At 41.5% G+C, this 25087-nt stretch overlaps 1 protein-coding gene across 2 annotated transcripts in view; it reads left to right on the top strand.

Annotated features, from left to right (window-relative positions):
• BICC1 (BicC family RNA binding protein 1) overlaps positions 1–25087 on the top strand; it is a 313234-nt gene that overhangs the window by 26701 nt on the left and 261446 nt on the right. The gene's annotated exons all lie outside the window — the stretch shown is intronic.

The raw sequence follows: 25087 nt of genomic DNA, 5'->3' as shown, positions 1-25087 counted from the left end.
TGTAACTTGCAGTTTAAAAACGTTCTTGCATTCCACAGTTAACAATTGTAATAGTATCACTTTCTCAAATTTCTGGTTTTTTTAAGTGCTATGACAGGCTATCGTGGTTTGGCTTGAACTCCAAAATTGCAAGTATTGCTGGCTTGCACATTCCTGTTGGTTACATTATAATCTTTACCTCGATTGGAAAATATGCCCTATTTTGAATGTTTATTTCAGCCTGTTTGGCTTGAAGCTTGTCTGTTTAGCAGCGCAATGGGGAAGTATGTGTTTGTGATATGTGTTGATACAGTTTTTACAAACTGAAATGTTCAGTCTAAGGGAGGTACATGACACATTTTAAATATGGAAAGTATTATTTAATAGGTAAATTATTCCCAAGAATGGAGAGTCTCTTACCATATATGTTTCTGTAAATATATCTTTTAAAGTTGGACTAATATAGACATTCATAAGAACCCCAATGGAACTTTGAATCAGTGAAAGGTATTTGAATGTTTTCTGTGGGCAGAACACTGTACTAAGCACTTGGGAGAGTAACATATAGTCGAGTTGGCAGGCATGATCCCTGCCCTCAAGGAGCTAACAATCTATGCAGACATCTCAAAGTCATTGAAGAAAATAATCCTCTTAACCCTAAAACGTGGATATTCAGGTATAGAATGATGAGAAACTTGTCACCTGATGAAAACTTTGGAAAATTAGGAAGAAAATCCAGGGCACATATGCTTTTTTTGGTCATTAGTAAATGACCTCTAAAGGGTGGTCTAAAACTATATAATGAACACTTCCTTTCCAGTGGTATTGGTGTATTGTAGCAGCGTTAGAAACCATAAGGCATTACAAACATTGGAAAGTCTGAAGCATTTTTGTTAAATTCAAAACAAACCTCAAAAGACATGTGTAGTATTGGTATTTTCCTTTCAAGGTATTGGAAACAGATGCCTTCCATGACCATTTTCCACTAGTTCACGATCACTCACTCTTCTGGTATTAGGTGGGTTAATGGCTTCATGTTCTGTGTCCATATTTGACAGCTCTACAGATTCTACCATTTCACACCCGTTTCAACAGGTATTGGTAGCATCTCTTTGGTTCCTTGACTGGGGAGGCAGTAATGGAAAGAAAGATAGGAATTTTAAAATTGGTGATTTGTATGGTTTGTCTTTAATTGGGAAAAGTACATATTCTGAATTAACACAGTAAATTGACAGAATAAGGCATTATAAAAAATCATTTGTATTGATTGAATGATGATGATAGTGGTGTTTGTTAAGCGCTTACTATGTGCCAAGCACTATTCTAAGCACTGGGGTAGATACAAGGTAATCAGGTTGTCTCACATGGGGCTCACAGTCTTAATCCCCATTTTACAGATGAGGTAGCTGAGGCACAGAGAAGTTAAGTGACTTGCCCAAAGTCACACAGCTGACAGGTGGTGGAGTTGGTATTAAACCCATGACCTCTGACTCCCAAGCCCGTGCCCTTTCTACTAAACCATGCTGCTTCTATTTGTATTGATTGAAAACTTAGTGTGTGCAGAGTACCCTTCTAAGTGTTTGGGAAAGTATAATACAATAGAGTTGCTAAGACATGATCCTTCAATGGTATTTATTGAATATGTTCTGGGTGCAGAGCACTGAATTAAGCGTTTGGGAGAGTACAATTCAACAGAGTTGATAGACACTTTCCCTACCCACAAAGAGCTTACAGTCTAGAGGGAGAGAAAGACATTAAGTAAATAAATCTTGGCTAATGTACATAAATATAGTGGGGCTGAGTGTGGGGTGAATACCAAGTGCCCAAAGGTATGCATCCAAGTGCATAGGCATTACAGAAGGGAAAGCAAGTCGGGGAAAAGACGGCTTAAAGATGGCTTAATTGGATAAGGCCTCTTGGAGGAGACGTGACCTTAATAAGGCCTTGAAGGTGGGGAGAGTGGTGGCCTGGCATATGTGGAGCAGGAGGGAGTTCCAGACCAGAGGGAGGATGTGGGAAAGCAGTCAGATTTGAGGGAGACCAGATGGGGACACAGTGAATAAGCTGGTGTTAGAGGAATGAAGTGTATGTCGTGGCTGTAGTAGATCAGTGAAGTAAGGAAGGAGTGAACAAGCTGATGGAGTCTTTAAAGTCAATGGTAAGGGGTTTCTGTTTGATGTGGAGGTAAGTGGACCACCTCTGGAGGTTCTTGAGGAGTGGGGAGACCTGCCTGAATGGTTTTTTAGAAAAATGATCCAGGCAGCAGAGTGAAGTATGTCCTGGAGTGGGGAGAGATAGAAGGCAGGGAGGCCAAGAAGAAGCAGAAGTCAAGGTGGGATATGATAAATGGTTGGATAAATCTAGTAGCAGTTTGGATGGAGAGGAAAGGCAGATTTTAGCTATATTTGTGAAGGTTGACCCGACAGGATTTGGTGACGATTGAATATGTGAGTTGTGTGAGAGAGATGAGTTGAGGACAGCATCAACGATGTGAGATAGGCTTGTGAGATAGGGAGGATAGTGGTAGTGTCTGGAGTGATGGGCAAGACAGAAGGAGGACAGAGTTTGGTTGGGAAGAAAAGGAGTTCTGTTTTGGACATTTGGAGTTTTAGTTTGTGGTGTCAGAAGGCAGAAGGAAATAAGAGACGGCAGAGAAGGAGAGAGGTCAGGACTGGAGGTGTAGATTTGGGAATTATCCGCATAGGGATCAGAGTTGAAGCTGTGGGAGCAGATGAGCTCTCCAAGGGAGTGGGTGTAGGTGGGGAATAGAAGGGGATCCAGAACTGAGCCTTGAGGGGCCCCCACTATCAGAGAGTGGGAGGCAGAGGAAGAGCCAGTAAAAGACACCTGAGGAGTGGTCAAAGAGTTGGAGAACCAGGCAAGAACAGTGTCAGTGAAGCCAAGGTTGGATGATGTTTCAACCTACAGTCTTTGCCCTCAAGGAACTTAAAATCTCTCTTATGAAGAGCCTGAAGCCTCTCCCTTATCCCTGTAATAAGGCAAGACTTCAACTACCTTTATGCCAGCATTTTACTGATGTCAGTTTTAAATTCAATGCAATTTTAAATGATCTTGGTCTCCAGCACCTCAACTGAAAATATTCCTTTCCAAAAAGTTATTGTTTTACATTCTTAAATTATGGAACATGGATCTCAAAACATCTTTATAGAAAATGAAAATCAGTCAGTAATGCATTTTTTCAGCTTCATCAGTCCTTTCCAGATGTGAGGTAAATGTCATACCTTTTGGGAGTAGATAGCATTTTATTGTGCACCCAAAGTAGACTTCATTATTGATCAGTCATATTGATTGAGCACTCACTGTGTGAAGAGCACTAAGTGCTTAGGAGAGTACAGCATGTTCCCTACCCATAATGAGTTTTACAGTCTACAGGGGAAGATAGCACACAAAAGAGTTATTGCATCAAATTCATTTATAGCTACCATTTCGGTTTTGGGCATGGAGATGAGATTTTATCGGTAAGTATGAGTGGAACTGATAAAACTGTGGGGTGACCATTAATCCTTTCTCTGCAAGATCTCTTCTTTGCATTATATACAGTGAACTCAAACTACAACTGGGTTTAAAGGGGATAGGGTTCCTCTCTGCTCCATAGCTTAATCATGCTATAAAAGAGAAAAGGACCCTTAGGTTGACAATTCAGGAACCCTTCAGCCTATTACCTTGCATCTATTGCCATCTTGGGTACCAGGCTAACCAGTAGCATGTCTGCAGGTGCCCAGTTTGGCTGTGCTGGAACTGGGTCTCCAGAACCCATCTGCCATCTCACTGCTGCTGATCTCTGGGTTAACTTGTGGGTTTACCAGGTAGGGCATAGTTAAGCTTGCTGCTTCTCCGGATATTGGTGACACTCAAATGGAATGAGCAGGAGAGAGTGCAGTGAGGGTGTGATTCCAAAACTTTTGTGAGACCCACACTTTTTTTGGAAAGACCACTGGGTGAACTGGAAGGACTTATCCTATCCCGTCTGGACTACTGCACCAGCCTTCTCTCTGATCTCCCATCCTCGTGTCTCTCTCCACTTCAATCCATACTTCATGCTGCTGCCCGGATTATCTTTGTCCAGAAACGCTCTGGGCATATTACTCCCCTCCTCAAAAATCTCCAGTGGCTACCAATCAATCTGCGCATCAGGCAGAAACTCCTCACCCTGGGCTTCAAGGCTCTCCATCACCTCGCCCCCTCCTACCTCACCTCCCTTCTCTCCTTCTACTGCCCAGCCCGCAACCTCCGCTCCTCCACCGCTAATCTCCGCACTGTACCTCGTTCTCGCCTGTCCCGCCGTCGACCCCCAGCCCACGTCATCCCCCGGGCCTGGAATGCCCTCCATCTGCCCCTCCGCCAAGCTAGCTCTCTTCCTCCCTTCAAGGCCCTGCTGAGAGCTCACCTCCTCCAGGAGGCCTTCCCAGACTGAGCCCCTTCCCTCCTCTCCCCCTCGTCCCCCTCTCCATCCCCCCATCTTACCTCCTTCCCTTCCCCACAGCACCTGTATGGTTGTACATATTTATTACTCTATTTATTTATTTATTTATTTTACTTGTACATTTCTATCCTATTTATTTTATTTTGTTGGTATGTTTGGTTCTGTTCTCTGTCTCCCCCTTTTAGACTGTGAGCCCACTGTTGGGTAGGGACTGTCTCTATGTGTTGCCAATTTGTACTTCCCAAGCGCTTAGTACAGTGCTCTGCACATAGGAAGCGCTCAATAAATACGATTGATTGATTGATTGATTGATTGACTTTGCAGTCTACCTGGGCATCTCTTATTCTTTCAGGGCAGCAGGGACAACCCTGTGCCAAACTCACTTCGGCAGTAATATCAGAGCTTGGTATACGTGAGGCCTACTGGATTATGTTTACAAATGTGAGCCAATGAATGAATCCACTTTGATTTTAGTACATTACCAGGAATGGAAGAATTTCCTGCAGGGTCATAAGACTCCTTCTTGTTAAATATTTATTTTGCTAAAGCTTCCTAGAAAAGGATCAAACTTTTCATTCTTAATTGTTAGTATCTGCAGCATGGCAGAACAAAACAAAACGTATTAACAAAGTAAAATAAATAGAATAGATATGTACAAGTAAAATAAATAAATAAATAAATACAGTAATAAATACGTATAAACAATACGTACAATACGTCTCCTTCCGGGGGTTGCCCATCCACCTCTGCAGCAAGCAGAAACTCCTTACCGTCGGCTTTAAGGCACGCGATCAGATCTCCCCGTGCTACCTTTTCTTATTATGATTGAATGAATGAATGTATTGATTGCTGTGTGCAAAGCACAGTACTAAGCGCTTGGGAGAGTACAGTATAATGCTAAAGAGACACATGCCCTGCCTACAACAAGCTTACAGACTAGAGGGGGGACAAACAACAATGTGAATAAATAAATTACCAATAAATGCGAGTAGCAGCATGGCTCAGTGGAAAGAGCCCGGGCTTGGGAGTCAGAGGTCACGGGTTTGAATCCCGATTCCGCCACATGTCTGCTGTGTGACCTTGGGCAAGTCACTTGACTTCTCTGAGCCTCAGTTCCCTAATCTGGAAAATGGGGATGAAGACTGTGAGCCCCACATGGGTCAACTTGATCACCTTGTATCCCCCCAGCGCTTAGAACAGTGCTTTGCACATAGTAAGCGCTTAATAAATGCCATTATTATTATTATTATTATTATTATTATTATTATTATTATGGCCTAGTGGAAGGAGCACGGGCCTGGAAGGCAGGAGGCCTGGATTCTCTTCTGGCTCCACCTCTTTTTGCTTTGTGATCTTGGACAAATCACTTGAGTTCTCTATGGCTTTCTCTGGGAGGGACCTCTTCCCATTTCCCTCATCCCTATTTGTTACATACCTATGGCCTGGTAGATAAAGCACGGGCTCAGGAGTCAGAGGGACGTGGGTTCTAATCCCAGCTCTGCCACTTGTCTGCTGTGTGGCCTAGGGTAAGTCACTTCACTCCTCTATGCCTCAGTTACGTCATCTGTCAAATGTGGATTAAGATTGTGAGCCCACTATGGGACAGGGACTGTGTCCAATGTGATTTGTTTGTATCAATCCTAGCGCTTAGTACAGTGCCTAGCACATAATAAGTGCTTAACAAATACCACTATTATTATTATTGCCCATTGTTTCCCTCCCAGTTCTCTGTATACACAGGCACCACTGATGAATTGTGGAACATAGCAGCAGGAGCTGAGGCAGATGGAAGCTGAGCACTTAAAAATAAAAATCCTGAATTTAATTGTGACAGTGCTGTAGCCATACTGGGCAGAGAACAGACCCTCTGAAAACTGGACTCGTCATTATAAAACTGGGCAAATGGCCACCTTGGTTGTTAATGGAACTTGGGATATGCCTAACCTTATATTAATCAATCAATCAATCAATCGTATTGATTGATTATACTAATCAATCAATCATATTGATTAATCGTATTGATTAATAATCGTATTAATAAATAATCGTATTTATTGAGCACTTACTGTGTGCAGAGCATTGTATTAAGCACTTGGGAAGTACAAGTTGGCAACATATAGAGACAGTCCCTACCCAACAGTGGGGTCACAGTCTAGAAAGGGGAGACAGAGAACAAAACCAAACATATTAACAAAATAAAATAAATAGAATAGATATGTACAAGTAAAATAAATAAATAAATAGAGTAATAAATATGTACAAACATATATACATATATACAGGTATTACAGATATATAGGTATTACAGGTATTACAGATATATATATACAGATATTAAGTCACTTGAGGCATAAAAGTAGGAAAGGTGAAAAGTAGCAGAACTAATGCCACTGACAAGCTTAAAATTTCTCTCTTTTCCTCAGGAAAAAGCAGCAAAAATGGGATTGAACATATATTTTATTTATGAAGCAATATCTTTGAAGATAATTATAATAATAAGATTCTGGTTATTCATTCATCATTCAATTGTATTTATTGAGCACTTACTGTGTGCAGAGCACTGCACTAAGCACTTGGGAAGTACAAGTCGGCAACATATAGAGATAGTCCCTACCCAACAGCGGGCTCACAGTCTAGAAGGGGGAGACAGACAACAAAACAAAACATATAGACAGGTGTCAAAACCGTCAGGATAAATAGAATTACAGCTATATGCAGAGAACGTGTGGCCTGGCAGAGACAACACAGGCCTGGGAGTCAGAAGGACCTGAGTTCCAATTCTGGCTCCGCCACTCATCCGCTATGTGACCTCGAGCGAGATTCTTAACATCTCTGTGCCTCAGTTACCTCATCCATAAAAAGGGGATTAATACTGTGAGCCCTGAGTGGACTGTGTCAAACCTGTATCTGCCCCAGTGCTTGGCACAGGCCTGACACATAGCGAGTGCTTATCCAATGCCATTAAAATGGAAAAAATCAGCAAACCCAGTGATCTGATTACCATGCCATGCAGTTATACCAGGTTGGTGGCTTGCAGAACTTTCATCAATTTCTTGGACACACGTTGAGCTACACATTATTTTATGTATAGATTAATTTAGAGTAATTAATGGATTGGAAGCTTCCTATTGTATGTTCTACACTTGCTTGGTTAATGTTCTAAGTTCAGTATGATCCAGTTGACTCTAAAGGCCTCATCTGATGGGTAGCTTCTTGGACAGTTGCTTCAACAACCACATGACGACTGCTGGTCCTCATTTCTGTGACTTTCAGTGTACTGTGTCCTGTAGCTGCTGGGAGTTAGAGGTCTTGGGGGAACAAGAAGTCACCCCATAGTTGATTCTGGCTCGTCACTATCCCTGTTTTGGGATGAGTCCCATGTGTCTTTCCTTCCTGCCACTAGTTTTCTACTTGAGTTGGTCAGTGTACAGGTGACCTAATAATAATAATAATAATAATGATAATGATGGCATTTATTAAGCGCTTACTATGTGCAAAGCACTGTTCTAAGCACTGGGGAGGTTACAAGGTGATCAGGTTGTTCCATGTGGGGCTCACAGTCTTAATCCCCATTTTACAGATGAGGTAACTGAGGCACAGAATAGTTAAGTGACTTGCCCAAAGTCACACAGCTGAAAATTGGCGGAGCCGGGATTTGAACCCATGACCTCTGACTCCAAAGCCCGTGCTCTTTCCACTGAGCCACGCTGCTTCTTATTGAGCCACGTTCCTGGTGGCTCAATAAGTGATGGTTCAGAGTCATCCTTCCTGTGTCCTGTCACTGTGTGATGGGGGTAGGGAGTTGGGCAGGAGAGTGAAAGCGGGAAGGAAGAGTAATAATTGCAGATTAAGATATTCTTCCTTTGTTTTAGCTTTTTCTTACCTAGATCTGAAACTCTTAATGGATGATAAAGCTAAAGCGTAGAAAGAACACTTACATGAGCCTTTTTTAATGTATTGGTTAAGCGCTTACTATGTATCAGACACTGTTCTAAGCACTGGGGTAGGTACAAGTCAAATAGGTAGGACACAGTGCCTGTCCTGCATGGGGCTCACAGTCTGAGTAGGAGGAAGAACAGGTATCCACTCCCCATTGTATAGTTGAGGAGACTGAGGCTCAGAGACATCAAGTGACTTGACCAAGGTTACACAGAAAGCAATTGGCAGAGTGGGATTAGAACCCAGATCCTCTGACTCCAAGGCCTGTGCTCTTTCTACTAGGACACACTGTTTCTCCACTCTTACCTTTCCATTTTAGATTTCAACTGATAAACTGTGGAGCCTGGATTAGAATCCAAGTCCTCTGGCTCCCAGGCTCCTGCTCTTTCCACTACACCATGCTTTAATACTTCTACTACTTACTGCTTTTCCTAGGCCAGGATCACCCCAGAGTCAGGCTCCATGACTTCTCTAAGTATTCAATTTGTGTGCCAGGAAAATCTTAGTTTGGGTGGATCTATAGACCCTAAGCTCTTTGTGGGTAGGGATTGTATCTACTAACTCTATTGTATTATACTTTCCCAAGTGCTTAGTGTAGTGCTCTGCACACAGTAAGCACTCTAAATTCCGATGATTGATTGGCCAGATCCCAAATCTTTCAATGTTTATTGGACTTGTACTGGGCTTTGGCTGGGTCAAATTAACTCCAAAAATCTGTTTCCAAGTTGAGCTCTGCTGCCTTTTCCTGCCCAGAGCTTGGAAACTCGCACGTGTGCAGAGGTAGTTGTGTGTTTCCTCAGGAATCCATTCTGTGTAGTATCTACCACTGAGCTTGGGAAAGGTTATCAATCAGTTAATCATTTGGTGAGAGTTTACTTTATGCGCAGTACTGTATTAAGTGCTCGGGTCAGTACAGTATAATGGAATTTGTGGACACATTCCTTGCCCACAGTGAGCTTAGTCAAGAGACATTAGTATAAACTAGGTTTATGTACATCAGTGCTGTGCTGCTGAGGGAGGGGGTGAATAAAGGATACAAATTGAAGTGCCAGGGTGACACAGAAGGGAGTGGGAGAAGAGGAAATGTGGAAATTGAATCCATAATACTGCTGGGAGCATGTTTGTGGCACTTTGACTTTCCTGGAAGGGAAAACAGCACAGCATCTTCTGGGAGACTCAGAAAAGAGATGAGGAAAATGTAGGTGGCCCCACAGCTGGTCACAAAGACCCAAGAGTGCAGGGTCTTGTTAGAGATGGCTTCTGGTGGCCTGAAGCATTGAGATTGGGTCACACTGCTTTCCGGCATGCCCCTTTGACCTTTAAACAATGAAGTAAAACATCGATTTTTGACAGATTCTTGCATATCACTGAACAGACCCCTGCTAGCTTTGTCAGTCAATTTTATAATAATAATAATAATAATAATTATTATTATTATTATTATGGTACTTGGCAAGTTCTTACTATGGGACAAGCTCTTTTCTAAGTGCTGGGGTAGATCCAAGTTAGGTTGGACACAGTCTCTGTCGTACATAGGGCTCACACTCTTAATCCCCATTTCACAGATGAGGTAACTGGGGCCCAGAGAAGTTAAGTGAATTGCCCAAGGTGTCAAAGCAGACATGTTGAGGAGCCAGGATTAGAACCCAAGTCCTTCATACTCACAGGCCTGTGCTCTATCCACTAAGCCATACTGCATCTCAACAATTCTTCCTCAATATTTTACTATCAGTTTTGTGATGCAGATGATATAGATTAGAACTTTTAATGTGGAAGGGTAATTTTTTTATGATGTGCTCCTTTCTGTGTGTATGCCAAGTCATTTTGTACTTTCAGCATTTGTGTTTTAGTCAATCAATCAATTGTATTTATTGAGCACTTACTGTGTGCAGAGCACTGTACTAAGCGCTTGGGAAGTACAAGTTGGCAACATATAGAGACGGTCCCTACCCAACAGTGGGCTCACAGTCTAGAAGGGGGAGACAGACAACAAAACCAAACATATTAACAAAGTAAAATAAATAGAATAGATATGTACAAGTAAAATAAAAAATAGAGTAATAAATATGTACAAACATATATACATATACAAACATATATACATATGTGCCAAGCACTGTTCTAAGCGCTGGGGTAGATACAATGTAATCCGGTTGTCCCCCGTGGGCTTACAGTCTTCATCCCCATTTTATCATCAGTTGTATTTATTGATGATAGTCAGTCTGAGCTGTGGGTTTCTAGTTATTGCTTGGCAGAAGTGAACACTAGAAAAATGCCATTTCCTCCCTACTGCCTCCAACCTCAGCCCCCTGATTGGTGAAAATATTTGCAACTGTTCGTGGTAGGATTTGATGGGTTTTTGAAGGTAGAGGTTAAGGAGAAAAGGTCACAATAATTCAGAATTCTCTCTCTTTCTTTCTCTCTTTCCCCACCCCTTCCCTCTCTCTGTGTGTGAAAAGAGCGATATTTGAAAAGTAATTAATTGAAAACTAATTGTGTACAAAAAGAATTGATTAATTGAATGATGGTTCTTTGTACCAATTCTCCAAAGAGTGCCATTACTGAGTTGATCAATGACCTATCTAGCCTGGTGTCCTGTCTGACTGTGACAACTAGATGCCTAGTTAACTGCATAATTAATATCTCTCTGATATCCCTTACCTTGCCTTCTACATCCCTAACTTTCCACCTAATAAGATATTTTTGATAGCACATCTGTAGATCTATTCACACCTTCTTGAACTTACTGAGATTTTTTACTTTTACAACTCCCTGTAGGTAATAAACTCCATACATTTACCACTCGATTCCCATTTTAACCAGGATTTGCAGGTTTCGTGTTTCTCTTCAATAATGACAATAATGATAATGATGGTATTTAAGCACTTACTGTCAAGCACCGTTCTAAGTGCTGGGGTAATCAGGTTGGACACAGCCCCTGTTCCACACAGGGCTCACAGTCTTAAACTCCATTTTACAGATGAGGGAACTGAGGCACAAAGAAGTGAAGTGACTTGCCAAGGTCACACAGCGGACACATGGCAGAGCTGGGATTAGAACCCAGATCCTTCTGACTCCCAGGCCTGTGCTCTACCCCCTAGGCCACGCTGTTTATTTAAGCTATTGGAACAGATAAAATAATAAAAATAACCTCAGCCCCGCTGTAATTAAGTTCATATCCACAATTTATTTATTTATATCAATGTCTGTCTACCCCTCTAGACTGTAAGCTCGTTTTGGTCAGGAAACGGGTCTACCAACTCTGTCATATTTTTATATTGTTCTCTCAAGTGCTAAGTACAGTGCTCTGCACATAGTTAAGTGCTCAATAAATATGATTGATTTTTATATTATAATGATAGTTTGGATCCATGAAACCCACAGACAAACCAATATTTTTATTTTAGTCAATGGTTGGGATTTTTTCCACTGTCAAACATTTTATCATAAAAGCAGACTGATAAGTTGATACAGACTTATTAGAGTTTCACCTCCTTTCCCTCTTCCTGATCTTTAAGCGGATATAGGTTTAATTCTATTTGTTCTGACGATTTTGACACCTGTCTACATGTTTTGTTTTGTTGTCTGTCTTCCCCTTCTAGGCTGCGAGCCCGTGGTTGGGTAGGGACTGTCTCTATATGTTGCCAACTTGTACTTTGCAAACTCTTAGTACAGTGCTCTGCACACAGTAAGCGCTCAATAAATATGATTGAATGAATGAATGAATGACCGAGTAGTAAAGGTACCTAGCATGCAGTCCACAAACTTAAACAGTGATGTCCTGAGTAATGGAGGGAATGTGTATTTAGGAGTTGCTTGTCTTTGAATACACAGAAAGCTCCTGATAGAGATCAATAAAATCAGAGCACATAGGGTTTTTACTGAGCAATTCCTTCAAAGAAATGCAATCAGCATAGAGCTATTTGAGAAAGGAAGGACCTGGAGGAAAAAAACTTAAATTTCCAAGCAGGAATTACCATTGCTGTGCTGGATAGGGTTTCTTTTCATAAAATCTGTCAACACCTCTGAAATATTCTTTAGGACTTTAAAGAGTTTAGCATTCAGCTTTCGCTGTAGAGGAAATTCATAGATTTTTAATAGACACCTCTTATTTCTTATAAAAAGTTCCTGTTGTCATGTCAAATGTTATCTATATGAAGACTGGCCATGGCCTGATATTCCAGGTGTTTTGATGCCAACAAAAGATGACTCATCTGATAAATTTAAGATTCCAGTCCTCTTACATGTCTTGGATGAGAGCAAAAATCAATGACAAATGGATTTGTTTGGCCCCAAGCAGTGCCAATTAGATATCCTTATCATATGGGCAGAAAAATACCTTACCACCTGAGGGTCCCTTAAAGCTAATGCTGAGTAGTAGCAGTAGGAAAGAGAGAATTGGGGCAGGATCTGGGGATGCATGGGCAGACTGTAAGCTTGTTGTGGGCGGGGAATGTATTTGTTATATTGTTATGTTGTACTCTTCCAAGCGCTTAGTACAGTATTCTGCCCACAGAAAGCACTCAGTAAATATGATTGACTGACTGACTGATCACTTGCTTCTTTGGCCCAGACCCACATGATTTGGGAGGTACAGATGACACCACTGCCAAAACCAGTGGATCAGCCGCACACCTGTGGCCTGCCGTGACAGTGCTGAAACGATAAATAATAAAGCATGCATTACGGAACTGTTCACCACAAACCCCTCAGCAAGTTTAGAAGAGTGGTGGTTTAATCACCCCTGGCCTAATAATAATGATGATAATATTAACAGTGTTTGAGGTACTTATAGTGCTTACTATGTGTCACAATTGTACTAAGATTACAGGGTAATCAGGTTGGTTACAGTCCCTGTTCCACATGGGTTTTACAGCCAATAGGAGGGAGAACAGGTATTCAATCCCCATTTTATAAAGGAGGAAACTGAGGCACAGAGAAAGTCACAGAGTAGGTAAGTGGCAGGGCTGAGGTTAGAGCCTGGGTCCTCGGACTTCCAGGCCCCTGGCCTTTCCTTGAGGCCATGGTTCTTCTCATTATTATTATTTGTCAAGGGTTGGTTATCTTTCTATCTGTAGAGATCTGTGCATTTGGGGTGTGTGTGTGTGTGTGTGTGTGCGAGGGAGTGGGGTGGGGTACCTCGGCTTAGAAAAAGTATTTTTCTGTAAATTTTTGACATGAATTAAAAACAGGAATAAAAAAAGTTAGAAGGAAATATCTTTCCCTTAACCATTTAAAAATGTCTATTTGAGCCTCATATAGCTTTTTTCCTTTGAGAATTTTGGGAACTCTTTCAAAAACATAGCAAGTCTAGCAAGTCTTAGTTCTCTTCTCTGACTTTTGTCCACTTGGAATCTTGAATAGCAAACTGAAATGTATGTCCATCACTTTCAATTTGCCAAGTTTAGTAACTATTCAGGCCTCCTACTCTTGACATCTATTTTCTAGTAATAGGGAAACAATTTCTAAAGCATTCCTCCCTATTCATCATTCTACTGGTATTTGTTAAGTGTTGGGTTAGATACAGAATAATTAGGCTGGACACAATACCAGTCCCAGATGGGGCTCACAATCTTAGTCCCCATTTTACAGATGAGTTAACCAAAGCACAGAAAAGTTGTGACTTGCCCAAGTTCATACAGCAGACAAGTGGCAGAGCAGGGATTAGAACCCAGATCCTCTCTTTCTACTATGCCATACTGCCTTTCATTGTTTGTAGGGGGCACTACAAACTCACCCTGTCCTACCTTACTTCTCTGATTTCCGGCTACAACCCAGTCCACACACTTTGTTCCTGTAAAGTCAACTTACTCACTCCAGCTCGATACTATCTATCTCACCACAGACTTCTTGCCAGCGTGGCTCTGTGAAAAGAGCCCAGGCTTGGGAGTCAGAGGTCATGGGTTTGAATCCCAGCCCTGCCACTTGTCTGCTGTGTGACCTTGGGACAGTCACTTCACTTCTCTGTGCCTCAGTGACCTCATCTGTAAAATGGGGATGAAGACTGTGAGCCCCACGTGGGACAACCTGATTACCTTGTATCTACTCCAGCACTTAGAACAGTGCCTGGCACATAGTAAGCGCTGAACAAATACCAACATTATTAGAGAAACAGCGTGGCTCAGTGGAAAAAATGTGGGCTTGGGAGTCAGAGGTCATGGGTTCTAATCCCGGATCCACCACTTACCAGCTGTGTGACTTTGGGTAAGTCACTTAACTTCTCTGTGCCTCAGTTACCTCATCTGGAAAATGGGGATTAAGACTATGAGCCCCATGTGGGACAACCTGATTGGCTTGTATCTCCCCCAGCGCTTAGAACAGTGCTTGGCACATAGTAAGCACTTAACAAATACCAAAATAATAATGATAATAATAACATCCTCCCTCTGGCCTGGAATTCCCTCCTTCCTCTTCATGTCGGACAGACCACCACTCTCCCCACTTTCAAAGTCTTACTAAAATTATATCCTCTCACATATTTTCTCCTACTACTCCCTCTCCCTTCTGCATCTTCTATGCACTTGTATCTGTACCCTTTAAGCACTTGATATGCACCCCATCCTCAGCCCCAGAGCACTTATGTACATATCCATTATTTATTTATTTTAATGTCTCTCTCTCCCTCTAGATTATAAATTCTTTGTAGGCAGGGAATGTGTCTACCAACACTGTTGTCTTGTACCCTTCCAAGCGCTCAGTACAATGCTCTGCCTCACCATAAGCACTCAGTAAATACCACTGCTCAGTTGAATGGCACTAAACTGGCCAGGCTATCCTGTGGGTTATCTGTGCTAATGGAGGGGAGGCATAGAAAATGGCAAAAAATAGGGAAGATAGGTAGTGGGGTGGGGTGAGGGAGAGAAGAGGATGTGAGAGTAGCCCCATGACTTTGTGCAGTTTTGAGAAGAGATAGCTGGATTAGTGTGTTCTGGTAAGAACCATTCATGTGGTCTTTTTATGCTGCTGTAAAGGAGAAGGTGGAAGAGAAGAAGCTTGTCTCTCTAGATTGTAAGGTCATTGTGGGCAGGGAACGTGTCTGTTTATTGTTATATTGTACTTTCCCAAGCACTTAGTACAGTGCTCTGCACACAGTAAGCATTGAATAAATCTGAATGAATGAGAGCAAGCTTAAGAGTCTACAGTGAATTAATAATCCATTAGTGGATAATCAAGCTGTTGGTATATCCTCTTAATTAAATTTACTTTGACCTAGAAGAAATACTGGTGAAAATATTTCCCATTTTTCTGGAAGTTTGTTTTAATCAAAGGAAAAGCAGAAAGATGGGAGTAGTGGTGTAATGTTTTTCCTGGTTTTGAACTGTATTTTGTGAAGATTTCATCAATTCCAGAAGCCCATTCTTTGGTTGAAGAGATGTGAAAGATCAGTCAGATACACAGCAAGGCAGTGGAATAGCCGAGATCAGTGCTTTGGTCCATGACTTTCCAACTGGAATTTAACCCACTAGTTTTGAGAACTCCCTCTATTACCCTTTGACTTGCCTAAGTTCTTTGTCAGACCACCAAGGCAGTTGAAAGACAGAATAACCAGTAATTACTAGAGAGTTGAAAAATGTCAGGACAGATCCACATAATTTCACTTTTATACTTTGAGATTAAAAAAGGGAAGCTGTGGTTTAGGAAATGAGGTTTTTTATGTAAAAGTCAATTAATTCCCAGACTGGAGACCAGCATTTTAAATGGATAATGATCCATAGCCTTTGGTAAGGAAGAGTTTCAGTTTGGGCTTGGAAAATGAGGGTCAGTTAGATTCCCTCAAGTGAAACTAAATGTTGGCCTGGAATCCCAGGAACTCATGGAACTTCCAAGTGAATGTGGCCTGAGTTAAACTGACTTTTAATCATTAAGTGGATAGATTCAGAGTTGGTTAAAACACCCATTGGGTTTTGAAGCCTTACTATAAGTTTTGAAAAACCCTGTTAACTGAGCTTGGAAGAGAAGAAAGTGAGGTGTTTCATAAACAACCGTGTAGCTAAAACAAAATATTTCTGATTCTTTTTTATTTTTATGTCCTTTTTATTTTATGGTATTCATTAAGTGCTTACTATGTGCCAGGCACTGATGGCCCTACATCAAGGCCTTTGCTTAAATTTCTCATTAGTTTTCTGATGGCTAAATAAAACAATATTGATCTGTATGCTTTAGTTAGCTGAGTTTTTATTTTTTTACTTGGTTTTAGGATTAAAAGACCAAACTGTATGAATTGGGGTCTTTGGCATGAGGATGTGAGTGGGAAATATGTTCAATTATTAACCCGGTGGTGTAGCTGGTATGGCACCCCCCAGGTTGTGTTCAAAATGCTAATCTATTACAGTATAATGGTAACGATTATGTCTGACTTTATGAGCTCTTGTGTGTGCATGCATGTGGAAAAGATGAATTTCTCTAACTTGCAACTTTACAAACATTCCAAAAATGAATTCTTGATTCCAAAATAAGTAATATAATAGGTCACTTAGGTGGTGCATCAAAGCATTTCACAATGGCGGGAAAAAATATATCTTCTAGTAATTGAAACTTTTGGTGGACCATAAATTGAATTTTTCAGTAAGTGCTTGTGCGATGAATCTTAGTAAAAATACTTCTATGCGATATGAATAAAATGTTAGTTTTTAGACCTATTGATATTATTGTTAGAACTGTCCAAATTTGGACTTTATAAGAAATAGTGTGGTCTGATGAACCGAGCAGAAATTTGTTCCTCTAGTCCTCTTCTCTTCCTATTTTCATGAGACTTGGAAAAAGTTCATGGAAAAGTCCTCTCTGGGGATCTGTTTCCCAGAAGCAACGTGGCCTAGTGGTAAGAGCATGGGAATCAAAGGACCTGGGTTTTGGAGAAGAGTATGGCTTAGTGGAAAGAGCAAGGGCTTGGGAGTCAGCGGACATGGGTTCAAATCCCAAGTTCCCCAATTGTGTGCTGTGTGACCTTGGGCAAGTCACTTAACTTCTCAGTGCCTCAGTTACCTCATCTGTAAAATGGGGTTTAAGACTGTGAGCCCCATGTGGAACAATCTGACTACCTTGTTAATACCCTGGCTCTTAAAACAGTGCTTGGCACATAGTAAGTGCTTAACAAATACCATAATAATAATAATAATTATTTATTATTAATCCCACTCTGCCACTTGGCTGCTGTGTACCTTGGGCAAGCCATTTAACTCCTCTGGGCCTCAGTTCCCTCATCTGCAAAATGGGAATTCAGTACTTGTTCACCCTCTAATTTAAGAATCTGAGCCCCATGTGGTACCTGATTATCTTATTTGATAAGTAAGCCCTTATCAAATACTATGGTTATTATCATCACTTTCCCCATGTGTAAGAAGAGAATGTTTCTTTCACTTTATATTGTGATGATTTATGAACAATACTGTAGGCTGCTCTAAGATGTTGAACAAGTGTGCTGAAGTGCACAAACTTATGAGGCGGAGCTGCAGCATGGCCTAGGAGAAAGAGCACAGGCCTGGGAGTTGAAGACCTGGGTTCTGCTTTGTGCGACTTTGGGTAAATCACTTCACTTTTCTACTTCAGTTTCCTCATCTGTAAAAGGGAGATTAAATTTCTCTTCTCCCTCCTTTTTCGGATGTAAATGCTATGTGGGACAGGGATGTTGTCTGACCCGATTAAGTGGTGTTTACCACAGTGCTTAGTACAGTGCTTGAAACATAATAAGCTCTTAACAAATACTGCAATTTTTATCATTGTTATAGTCTTCCTGATATTTAAATTTTGATCCACTTTTCCAAGTGTTTTTAATTTGAACACTGAAATGTGAAAATCGCTGGGCTTGCCGGTTATATTCTGAGATTTTGATTACTGAAGCAATTGGGAATCGGAAAACGTCTTTCAGTGTTTCTTGGCAACAGCAAACATAAACTTTATTGGGACTGCATTTTTCAAGTAGATTTTGGTGATGTCCTTAGGTTGTTAAAATTTCTTGAAATAGATTATCAGAAGCTATTCCTATATTCATTATTGTCAGAAATTAGTTAGGTTTCTATGCACCAAAAACAGTGCCAGATGATATAAATGCTGGTTTCTTTTCTTCCTCAGTGCCTCACTTGAGGTGTTGAGAAATTGCCCCAAGGATGCCAAGACCTGTCCTAGATTATCTTCTGGTTATTTTTTGGTTAGTGGGTATGAGAGTCGTAGGGGAGTGGGATGGGGATGGGAGGGCAGCCAAGGGAGAAGTTTGCTTTCTGAAGCCTATTTCTTTTTTTTATTTTTAAAGTTTTTTTTTCTCTCTGCGGAATCATTGGTCAAAGGAGCAACTTTAACTTTAGGGGGAGAAGAATGGGAAAGTAAGTCATCATTCAGCACAAAAAGCAGAAATCTGTGCTCCCTACAATGAGTTTGCTGCTGCCCAGGGATGGTGACTTTTGGTATAATAATAATAATAACGATGGTATTTAAGCACTGGAGTGGATACAAGCAAATTGGGTTGGACACAGTCCCTGTCCCACATAGGGCTCACATTCTCAATCCCCATTTTACAGATGAGGTTTCTGTGGCAAAGAGAAGTGAAGTGACTTGCCTAAGATCACACAGCAGGCACATGGTAGAGCTGGGATTAGTACCTATGACCTCCTGATTCCCAGGCCCATGCTCTACCCACTAGGCCACTGGGGGGTTGTCTGTCAAAGATCTGAGTGTATTGTCCCCTAATGCTATATACATATTTTTCTTTTGACTCTGGGTGGAAAAGAGTATAAGCTTTGGCTTAATCTGGAGTTCATTGTAGTGGCAGAGACAGTGGTCCTAAGAAAGGCGTGAAACTGCTGGAAACCTGTTTTGGGATCAGGGATTTTCTTGTGATGTCAGAGAAATCACTTGAAGATGGTAGATTTTGTAAGAAACATTGGCTTCATTTTTTCAGTCAGTCTAGTGGGGGGATACAGACATTAAAAAAATTACAGGTAGGGGAAACAAGAGACTATAAGGATACGTTCGTAAGTGCAGGTAAGGACTGCTTACCTTGTGCAGAACAATACACTAAACACGGGGAATGAAGAAATAGTTCTGTTCATATGTCTGTGTATAGCCTTTGTACTGCAGCGATCACCCAGTTTTCCATTTAGCACCAGCATAAATTACTGGACAAAGGAGAGATTGGAAAGACAGAGACTGAGAGGAATCCATGCAGCTGATGTTGCAGTATCAGGGCTAGCTAAGGTGGTGTTCCAAGGCTTCTCAAGATCTATACAGTTTGTATTTTTTTCGGGGATGGGGTGGGTTGTGGTGGTGTTTCTTTAGACACCCTTTTCCACAGAGCATAAAATTATCAGCCTTATCCCTACATTGCAGCATGGTAATAATAATAATAATAATTACAGTATTTGTTAAGTGCTTACTATGTGCTAAGCACTGTTCTAAGCGCTGGGGTAGTTATAGGGTAACAGATTGTCCCATGTAGGGCTCACACTTTTAATCTCCATTTTGCAGAAGAGGAAACTGAGGCACAGAGAAGTTAAGTAACTTGCCCAAGGCCACCCAGCAGACAAGTGGCGGAGGTGGGATTAGAACCCACATCCTCTGACTCCCAAGCCCGTGCTCTTTCCACGAAACCATGCTGCTTCTCTAGTGGATAGAGCACAGAGTTGGGAGTCATAACGATCTGGATTCTAATCCTGGCTTTGCCATTTGTCTGCTGTGAGACCTTGGACAAGTCACTTTACTTCTCAGTTCCTCAGTTCCCTCATCTGTAAAATGGGGATTGAGACTGTGAGCCCCTCGTGGGACAGGGACTGTGTCCAACCTGATTTGCTTGTATCCACCCCAGAGCTTAGTACAGTGCCTGGCACATAGTATGCACTTAACAAATACAATTATTATTATTAGAGCACTAGGGAGTATGAACACAAGTGGCTAGGTGATACAGAAGGGAGGGAGAGTATGGTGGGGAAATCGCTAATCAGGGAAGACTCCTTGGAGAAGGTATCATTTTAGCAGGAATTTGAATATGGGGAGAGTGATGGCCTGCCAGCTGTGAAAGGGGCGGGAATTCCAGACAGGAGGGAGGGCCTGAGTAACACTTTGTCAGCAAAAGAGATGAAATGGGGGCACAGTTAGTAGTTTGGATATTGCAGTCAATTTCCTGTTCATTTTAAATGAAATGTTTGCAAAGCATATTGAATTTGCAGAGTGCCTTGTCTCTCGCAATTATTTGTTCTTCACAGTCCAAACTGGTAGGTCATTCTCCTTAGGGGTCTAGCCTACAAGTAAGAAAAATAAGACTCCAATATGTTTTGCTCAGGGTCATAAGTGAATCTGTAGGGAAGCAAGAATTATAACAGCATTGACTCATGAATTTTCATTATTATACCGGCTATAGCCTCAGCTTTCCAAAGAAGAAATACAAACTATGTAACCTAGGTTGCATATCACTCTGGAAGTGTATATATGACTGGGATTATCAGAGAAAAATTAATTTTTCCCAGAAAGGATTCTTGAAAACACCCAGTTCTGCTAAAAAATGTATTTTCATTACATAATTTGGATAGAAAATTCAGGGAACGCTCTTCCCATTACATGAGTCTGCTCCGGTATAATATAGTCCGCAAGTTGACACAAGTAGATTTGGTTTAGGAGGAAAAAGTTGTGCACACACACATGGTGGCTGTGTGATGTTGCTAAACTCCCAGCCTTTGCCTCACCCCTACTGCATTGCACCATCCTTCTACTTTTTCTTTGTGTTTTGGATCCTTAAGTGTATTTAATACAGTAAAATAGCAACAAGTGGTAAGGATGACAAGCATTATAACACCAATGGTCAGAACAATAATGTAGGGATTTAAGTGGAAAAATATAGGTCATGCTCACTAATTTCCTTTAAATCGGTGATTGTCTTGTCTTATGCCGTCGAGTTGTCACTGACCCAGAGCAACACCATGGACACATCTCTCCCAGAATGCCCCACCTCCATCTGCAATCGTTCTGGTAGTGTATCCATAGAGTTTTCTTGGTAAAAATACAGAGGTGGTTTACCATCTCCTCCTTCCATTCAGTAAACTCGAGTCTCCACCCTTGATTTTCTCCCATGCTGCTGCTGCACAGCACAGGTGAGTTTTGACTTGTAGCAGATTGCCTTCCACTCTCAAGTCACTGCCCAAGCTAGGAATGGAATGGGTATGCTTCTGCTTGACTCTCACTCCTGTAGTCGAGACTGGTAGAATACTGGAAACTCTCAAGGTGTGACCCTGAGAGGGGAAATCAGTAATTACTACAGTAAATTTTTCCCATAAATGAGGTCCTTTAAGAATCTAGCTACTATGTTATGTTATAAATGTGATCCATTTTCTGTAGTTGCTCTTTTAAAGCCAACCTATTCCATTTTCTTTCTGAAGACATCCCGTATTCAATAACATTGGCAATATTTGATCTTCCGTTAAACTAGAATAATGTAAATTTTTAGTTACCTGAAATCACTGAAAAGTTTCCATGTTGGTTGTTCTGATGATCCCAGTAAACAGAGAGGGAGCACTAAATTACAGTCCTTATGTCCAAGGAGGGAAATGTATCCGAGTAGAAACTTTTAAGGCATCCCTTGGATGGATGTTGAACTTGGATTTTGGAAAGCAATCAGTCAGTTGTATTTACTGAGCACTTACTGTGTGCAGAGCACTGTACTAAACACTTGGGAGAGTACAGGATAAGAGTTGGTAGACCCATTCCCTGTCTACAGTGAGCTTACAGTCTAAACATTAATATAAATAAATTACAGGTGTGTACATAAATACTGTGGGGTTGAGGTAGAGGTAAGTTCTTTGCAGGCAGGGAGCGTTTCTACTGACTCTTTCATACTCTTCCAATCGCTTAGCACAATTCTCTGCACACAGTGAGAGTTCAATAAATACCCTTGATTGATTTATTGATTTAGAGGGTTGTGGCAGCAGCCGTTGCCTATAATCTCTGCACTCTAATTTACCATAGGATGGATTCCTCACGCTCATCCTTCAAATGCCCTGGGTCCTATGAAAGTCTGCTGTTAAGTGAGTAAGCTGTAAGATGAGTGTTCTAAGGATTGGCAGTGTTCCCTTCTTTAACATTCTCCTCTGGTGGTACAAGCTGAAGTATGGAAGCAGTTTGTCATCTTCAGAAGGTCCCATCCCACCAGCACTCACACACACAGGTCTCGTTCACTGTGATGCCCCTTTAAATGGATTCTGCACGATCTAGGACTTTAAATTTTCCAGCTGGTTATCTGTACACTTAGAGCAGTTTGGTGTTTCAACTGAGAAATCCCCCTGGCAAGGAAGAAAAGAAAGGAGGAAAGATGACTCGCCAGCAAAAACAGCAAAGAAAAGCAGCTTGTGCGCACACGCCCACTTCAGCACACCACATCCACGCTAAAGAGCCAAGAGCTTTCTCAACCCTAGGGTTTAATCCAGAGTCCTTTAGGTAAGCTCTGCTCCCATTCTTCGTGCCTGCTTCCTATCATCCTCTTCCCTTTTGTTGTATCTCTTTTTCACACTGTAGACCTGGAGTGAACACAGGCTTGGAAGTCAGAGGACATGGATTCTAATCCCAGATCTGCCACTTATCTGCTTTGTGACCTTGGGCAAGCCACTTAGCTTCTCTGTGCCTCAGTTCCCTCTTCTGTAAAATGGGTATTAAGACTGTGAGCCCCATATGGGACAACCTGATTACCTTGTATGTATCCCAGCGCTTAGAACTGTGCTTGGCATATAGTAAGTGCTTAACAAATATCATTATTATTATTATTGTTGTTTCCTAAACTCTATCCCGCTGTCTCTTTCAGAGTCAAGGATTTGTCTCCAGCCCCTTCCCTGAGCATGCGCAATCTGCAGGGTTTCTTGTTTGCTGTTGTAAGACCTGTGCGCTTGGACCTGTGATCTTTGGGCACTTGATATTTGCCCCCAACCCCACAGCACTTTTGTACATAGTTTTAAATTATTTCTTACAAATTACATGCTTATATTAATGTCTGTTTCCCCGCCCCCTGTAGACTGTAAGCTCATTATGGGCAGGGAATGTGTCTGCTAATTCTGTTGTATTCTCCCAAGGCTTAGTACAGTGCTCTGCACAGAGTAAGCGCTTAGTAAGTACCATTGATTGATCTGGGCTACTGCTGCACCCCTCTAAAATTGTTGTGCTGGAGCTAGGCTGATTGAGAACAGAGAATCACCCACCTTCCCCAGAGGCGCTCCCCAGGGAACCTTGGCCTACTGAAGTGCTCCTCAGGGAAATCAGTGGTATTTATTGAGTGCTTACTATCAATCAATCAATCAATCGTATTTATTGAGCGCTTACTGTGTGCAGAGCACTGTACTAAGCGCTTGGGAAGTACAAGCTGGCAACATATAGAGACAGTCCCTACCCAACAGTGGGCTCACAGTCTAGAAGAGTGGGCTACTATGTACAGAGCACTGTACTAAGTGCATGGGAGGGTATCATTTAAAGTGGCAGAGCCGGAATTAGAACCAAGGTCCTCTGACTCCCGGACCATGGACTTTCCACTAGGCCATACTGCTTTTAAGTTCTAATTCTGACTCTGACCCTGTCTGAACTGGAACCTTGGCTAAGTTACTTAACTTCTGTGCCTCAATTTCCTCATCTGTAAAATGGGAATTCAATACCTGTTCTCCCTCCAGTTGAAGACTATGAACTCTGTGTTGGACAGGGTCTATGTCCGACCTGATTAATCTTGTGTGTACCCCAGCGCTTAGTTCAATGCTTAACAGCATGGCTTAGTGGCTAGAGTATGGGCCTGGGAGTCAGAAGGACTGGGTTCTAATTACGGCTCTGCCACATGTCTGCTGTGTGACCTTAGGGAAGTCACTTCACTTCTCTGGGCCTCGGTTTCCTCATCTGGAAAGTGGGGATTAAGGCTGTGAGCCATATGAGGGACAGGGACTGTCCAACTCAATTACCTTATATCTACCCAAGTGCTTAGTAGAGTGTCAGAAGCACTTAACAATATCACAATTATTATTATTATTATTTCATAGTAAGCACTTAAGTGCCTCTATTAATAGTATTATCCTGAACTTCCTGATTTTTTTTTAGGGAGCATTTAGCATAACATGTCTTGGCTACCTTCAGCCATGGTCCTACATTTGACAGTGACCTGCAGTGCTTCAGGGAGGCTTACTAAAAAATCAGGTCAAACACACCTCTGGCGTGCAGTACTTCCATCTTTTGGTTTGCTTCACTAAGCTTCCCTACTTGTAGTCCAAGTCAAATAGTGTAGGTGAGCCAGTAGACTGGTGGATGTGTTTGGGAAAGTTAGTTTGGAAACAAGGTTGGGAAAACACAGTCGTGATTTTGGAAAAAGAAAAGATTAGGTTGAAAGCAGAGAAAAAATAAAATCAGTGTAGATATATTTTAAAATATAATCTGTAGACTGTAACCGCTAATTTAGTGTTTTTGTGTTACTCTGCCTCCAGTTTCCTGGAAACATACCAGTCTAAAGTTTCTTTGTTTTAATTGTACACAGAATGTACTTTTTTGTTTTTCTTTGTTACAGTTGTTTGCACCGTAAGAAGTTGTCCTTGTTTATATTATGCTGAACATCTTGAAGTCTAAAATACTCTAATTGAAATGGAATGTTAGGCATCTGTGGTGGAAAGTTGATTTATTAACCAGGGTTGCAAAGCGTTCATTCTATTGCTTTAGTAGAGTTCAAGGAAAGGTGCTGGACTTGTTTTTAGTATTCTCACAGGGAATATAACTGCCTATTCTTAGTGATGG

Source organism: Tachyglossus aculeatus, chromosome 3 (genome assembly GCF_015852505.1).
Source record: "Tachyglossus aculeatus isolate mTacAcu1 chromosome 3, mTacAcu1.pri, whole genome shotgun sequence".
Taxonomy (NCBI): domain Eukaryota; kingdom Metazoa; phylum Chordata; class Mammalia; order Monotremata; family Tachyglossidae; genus Tachyglossus; species Tachyglossus aculeatus.
This window is presented reverse-complemented; position numbering and strand designations above follow the sequence as displayed.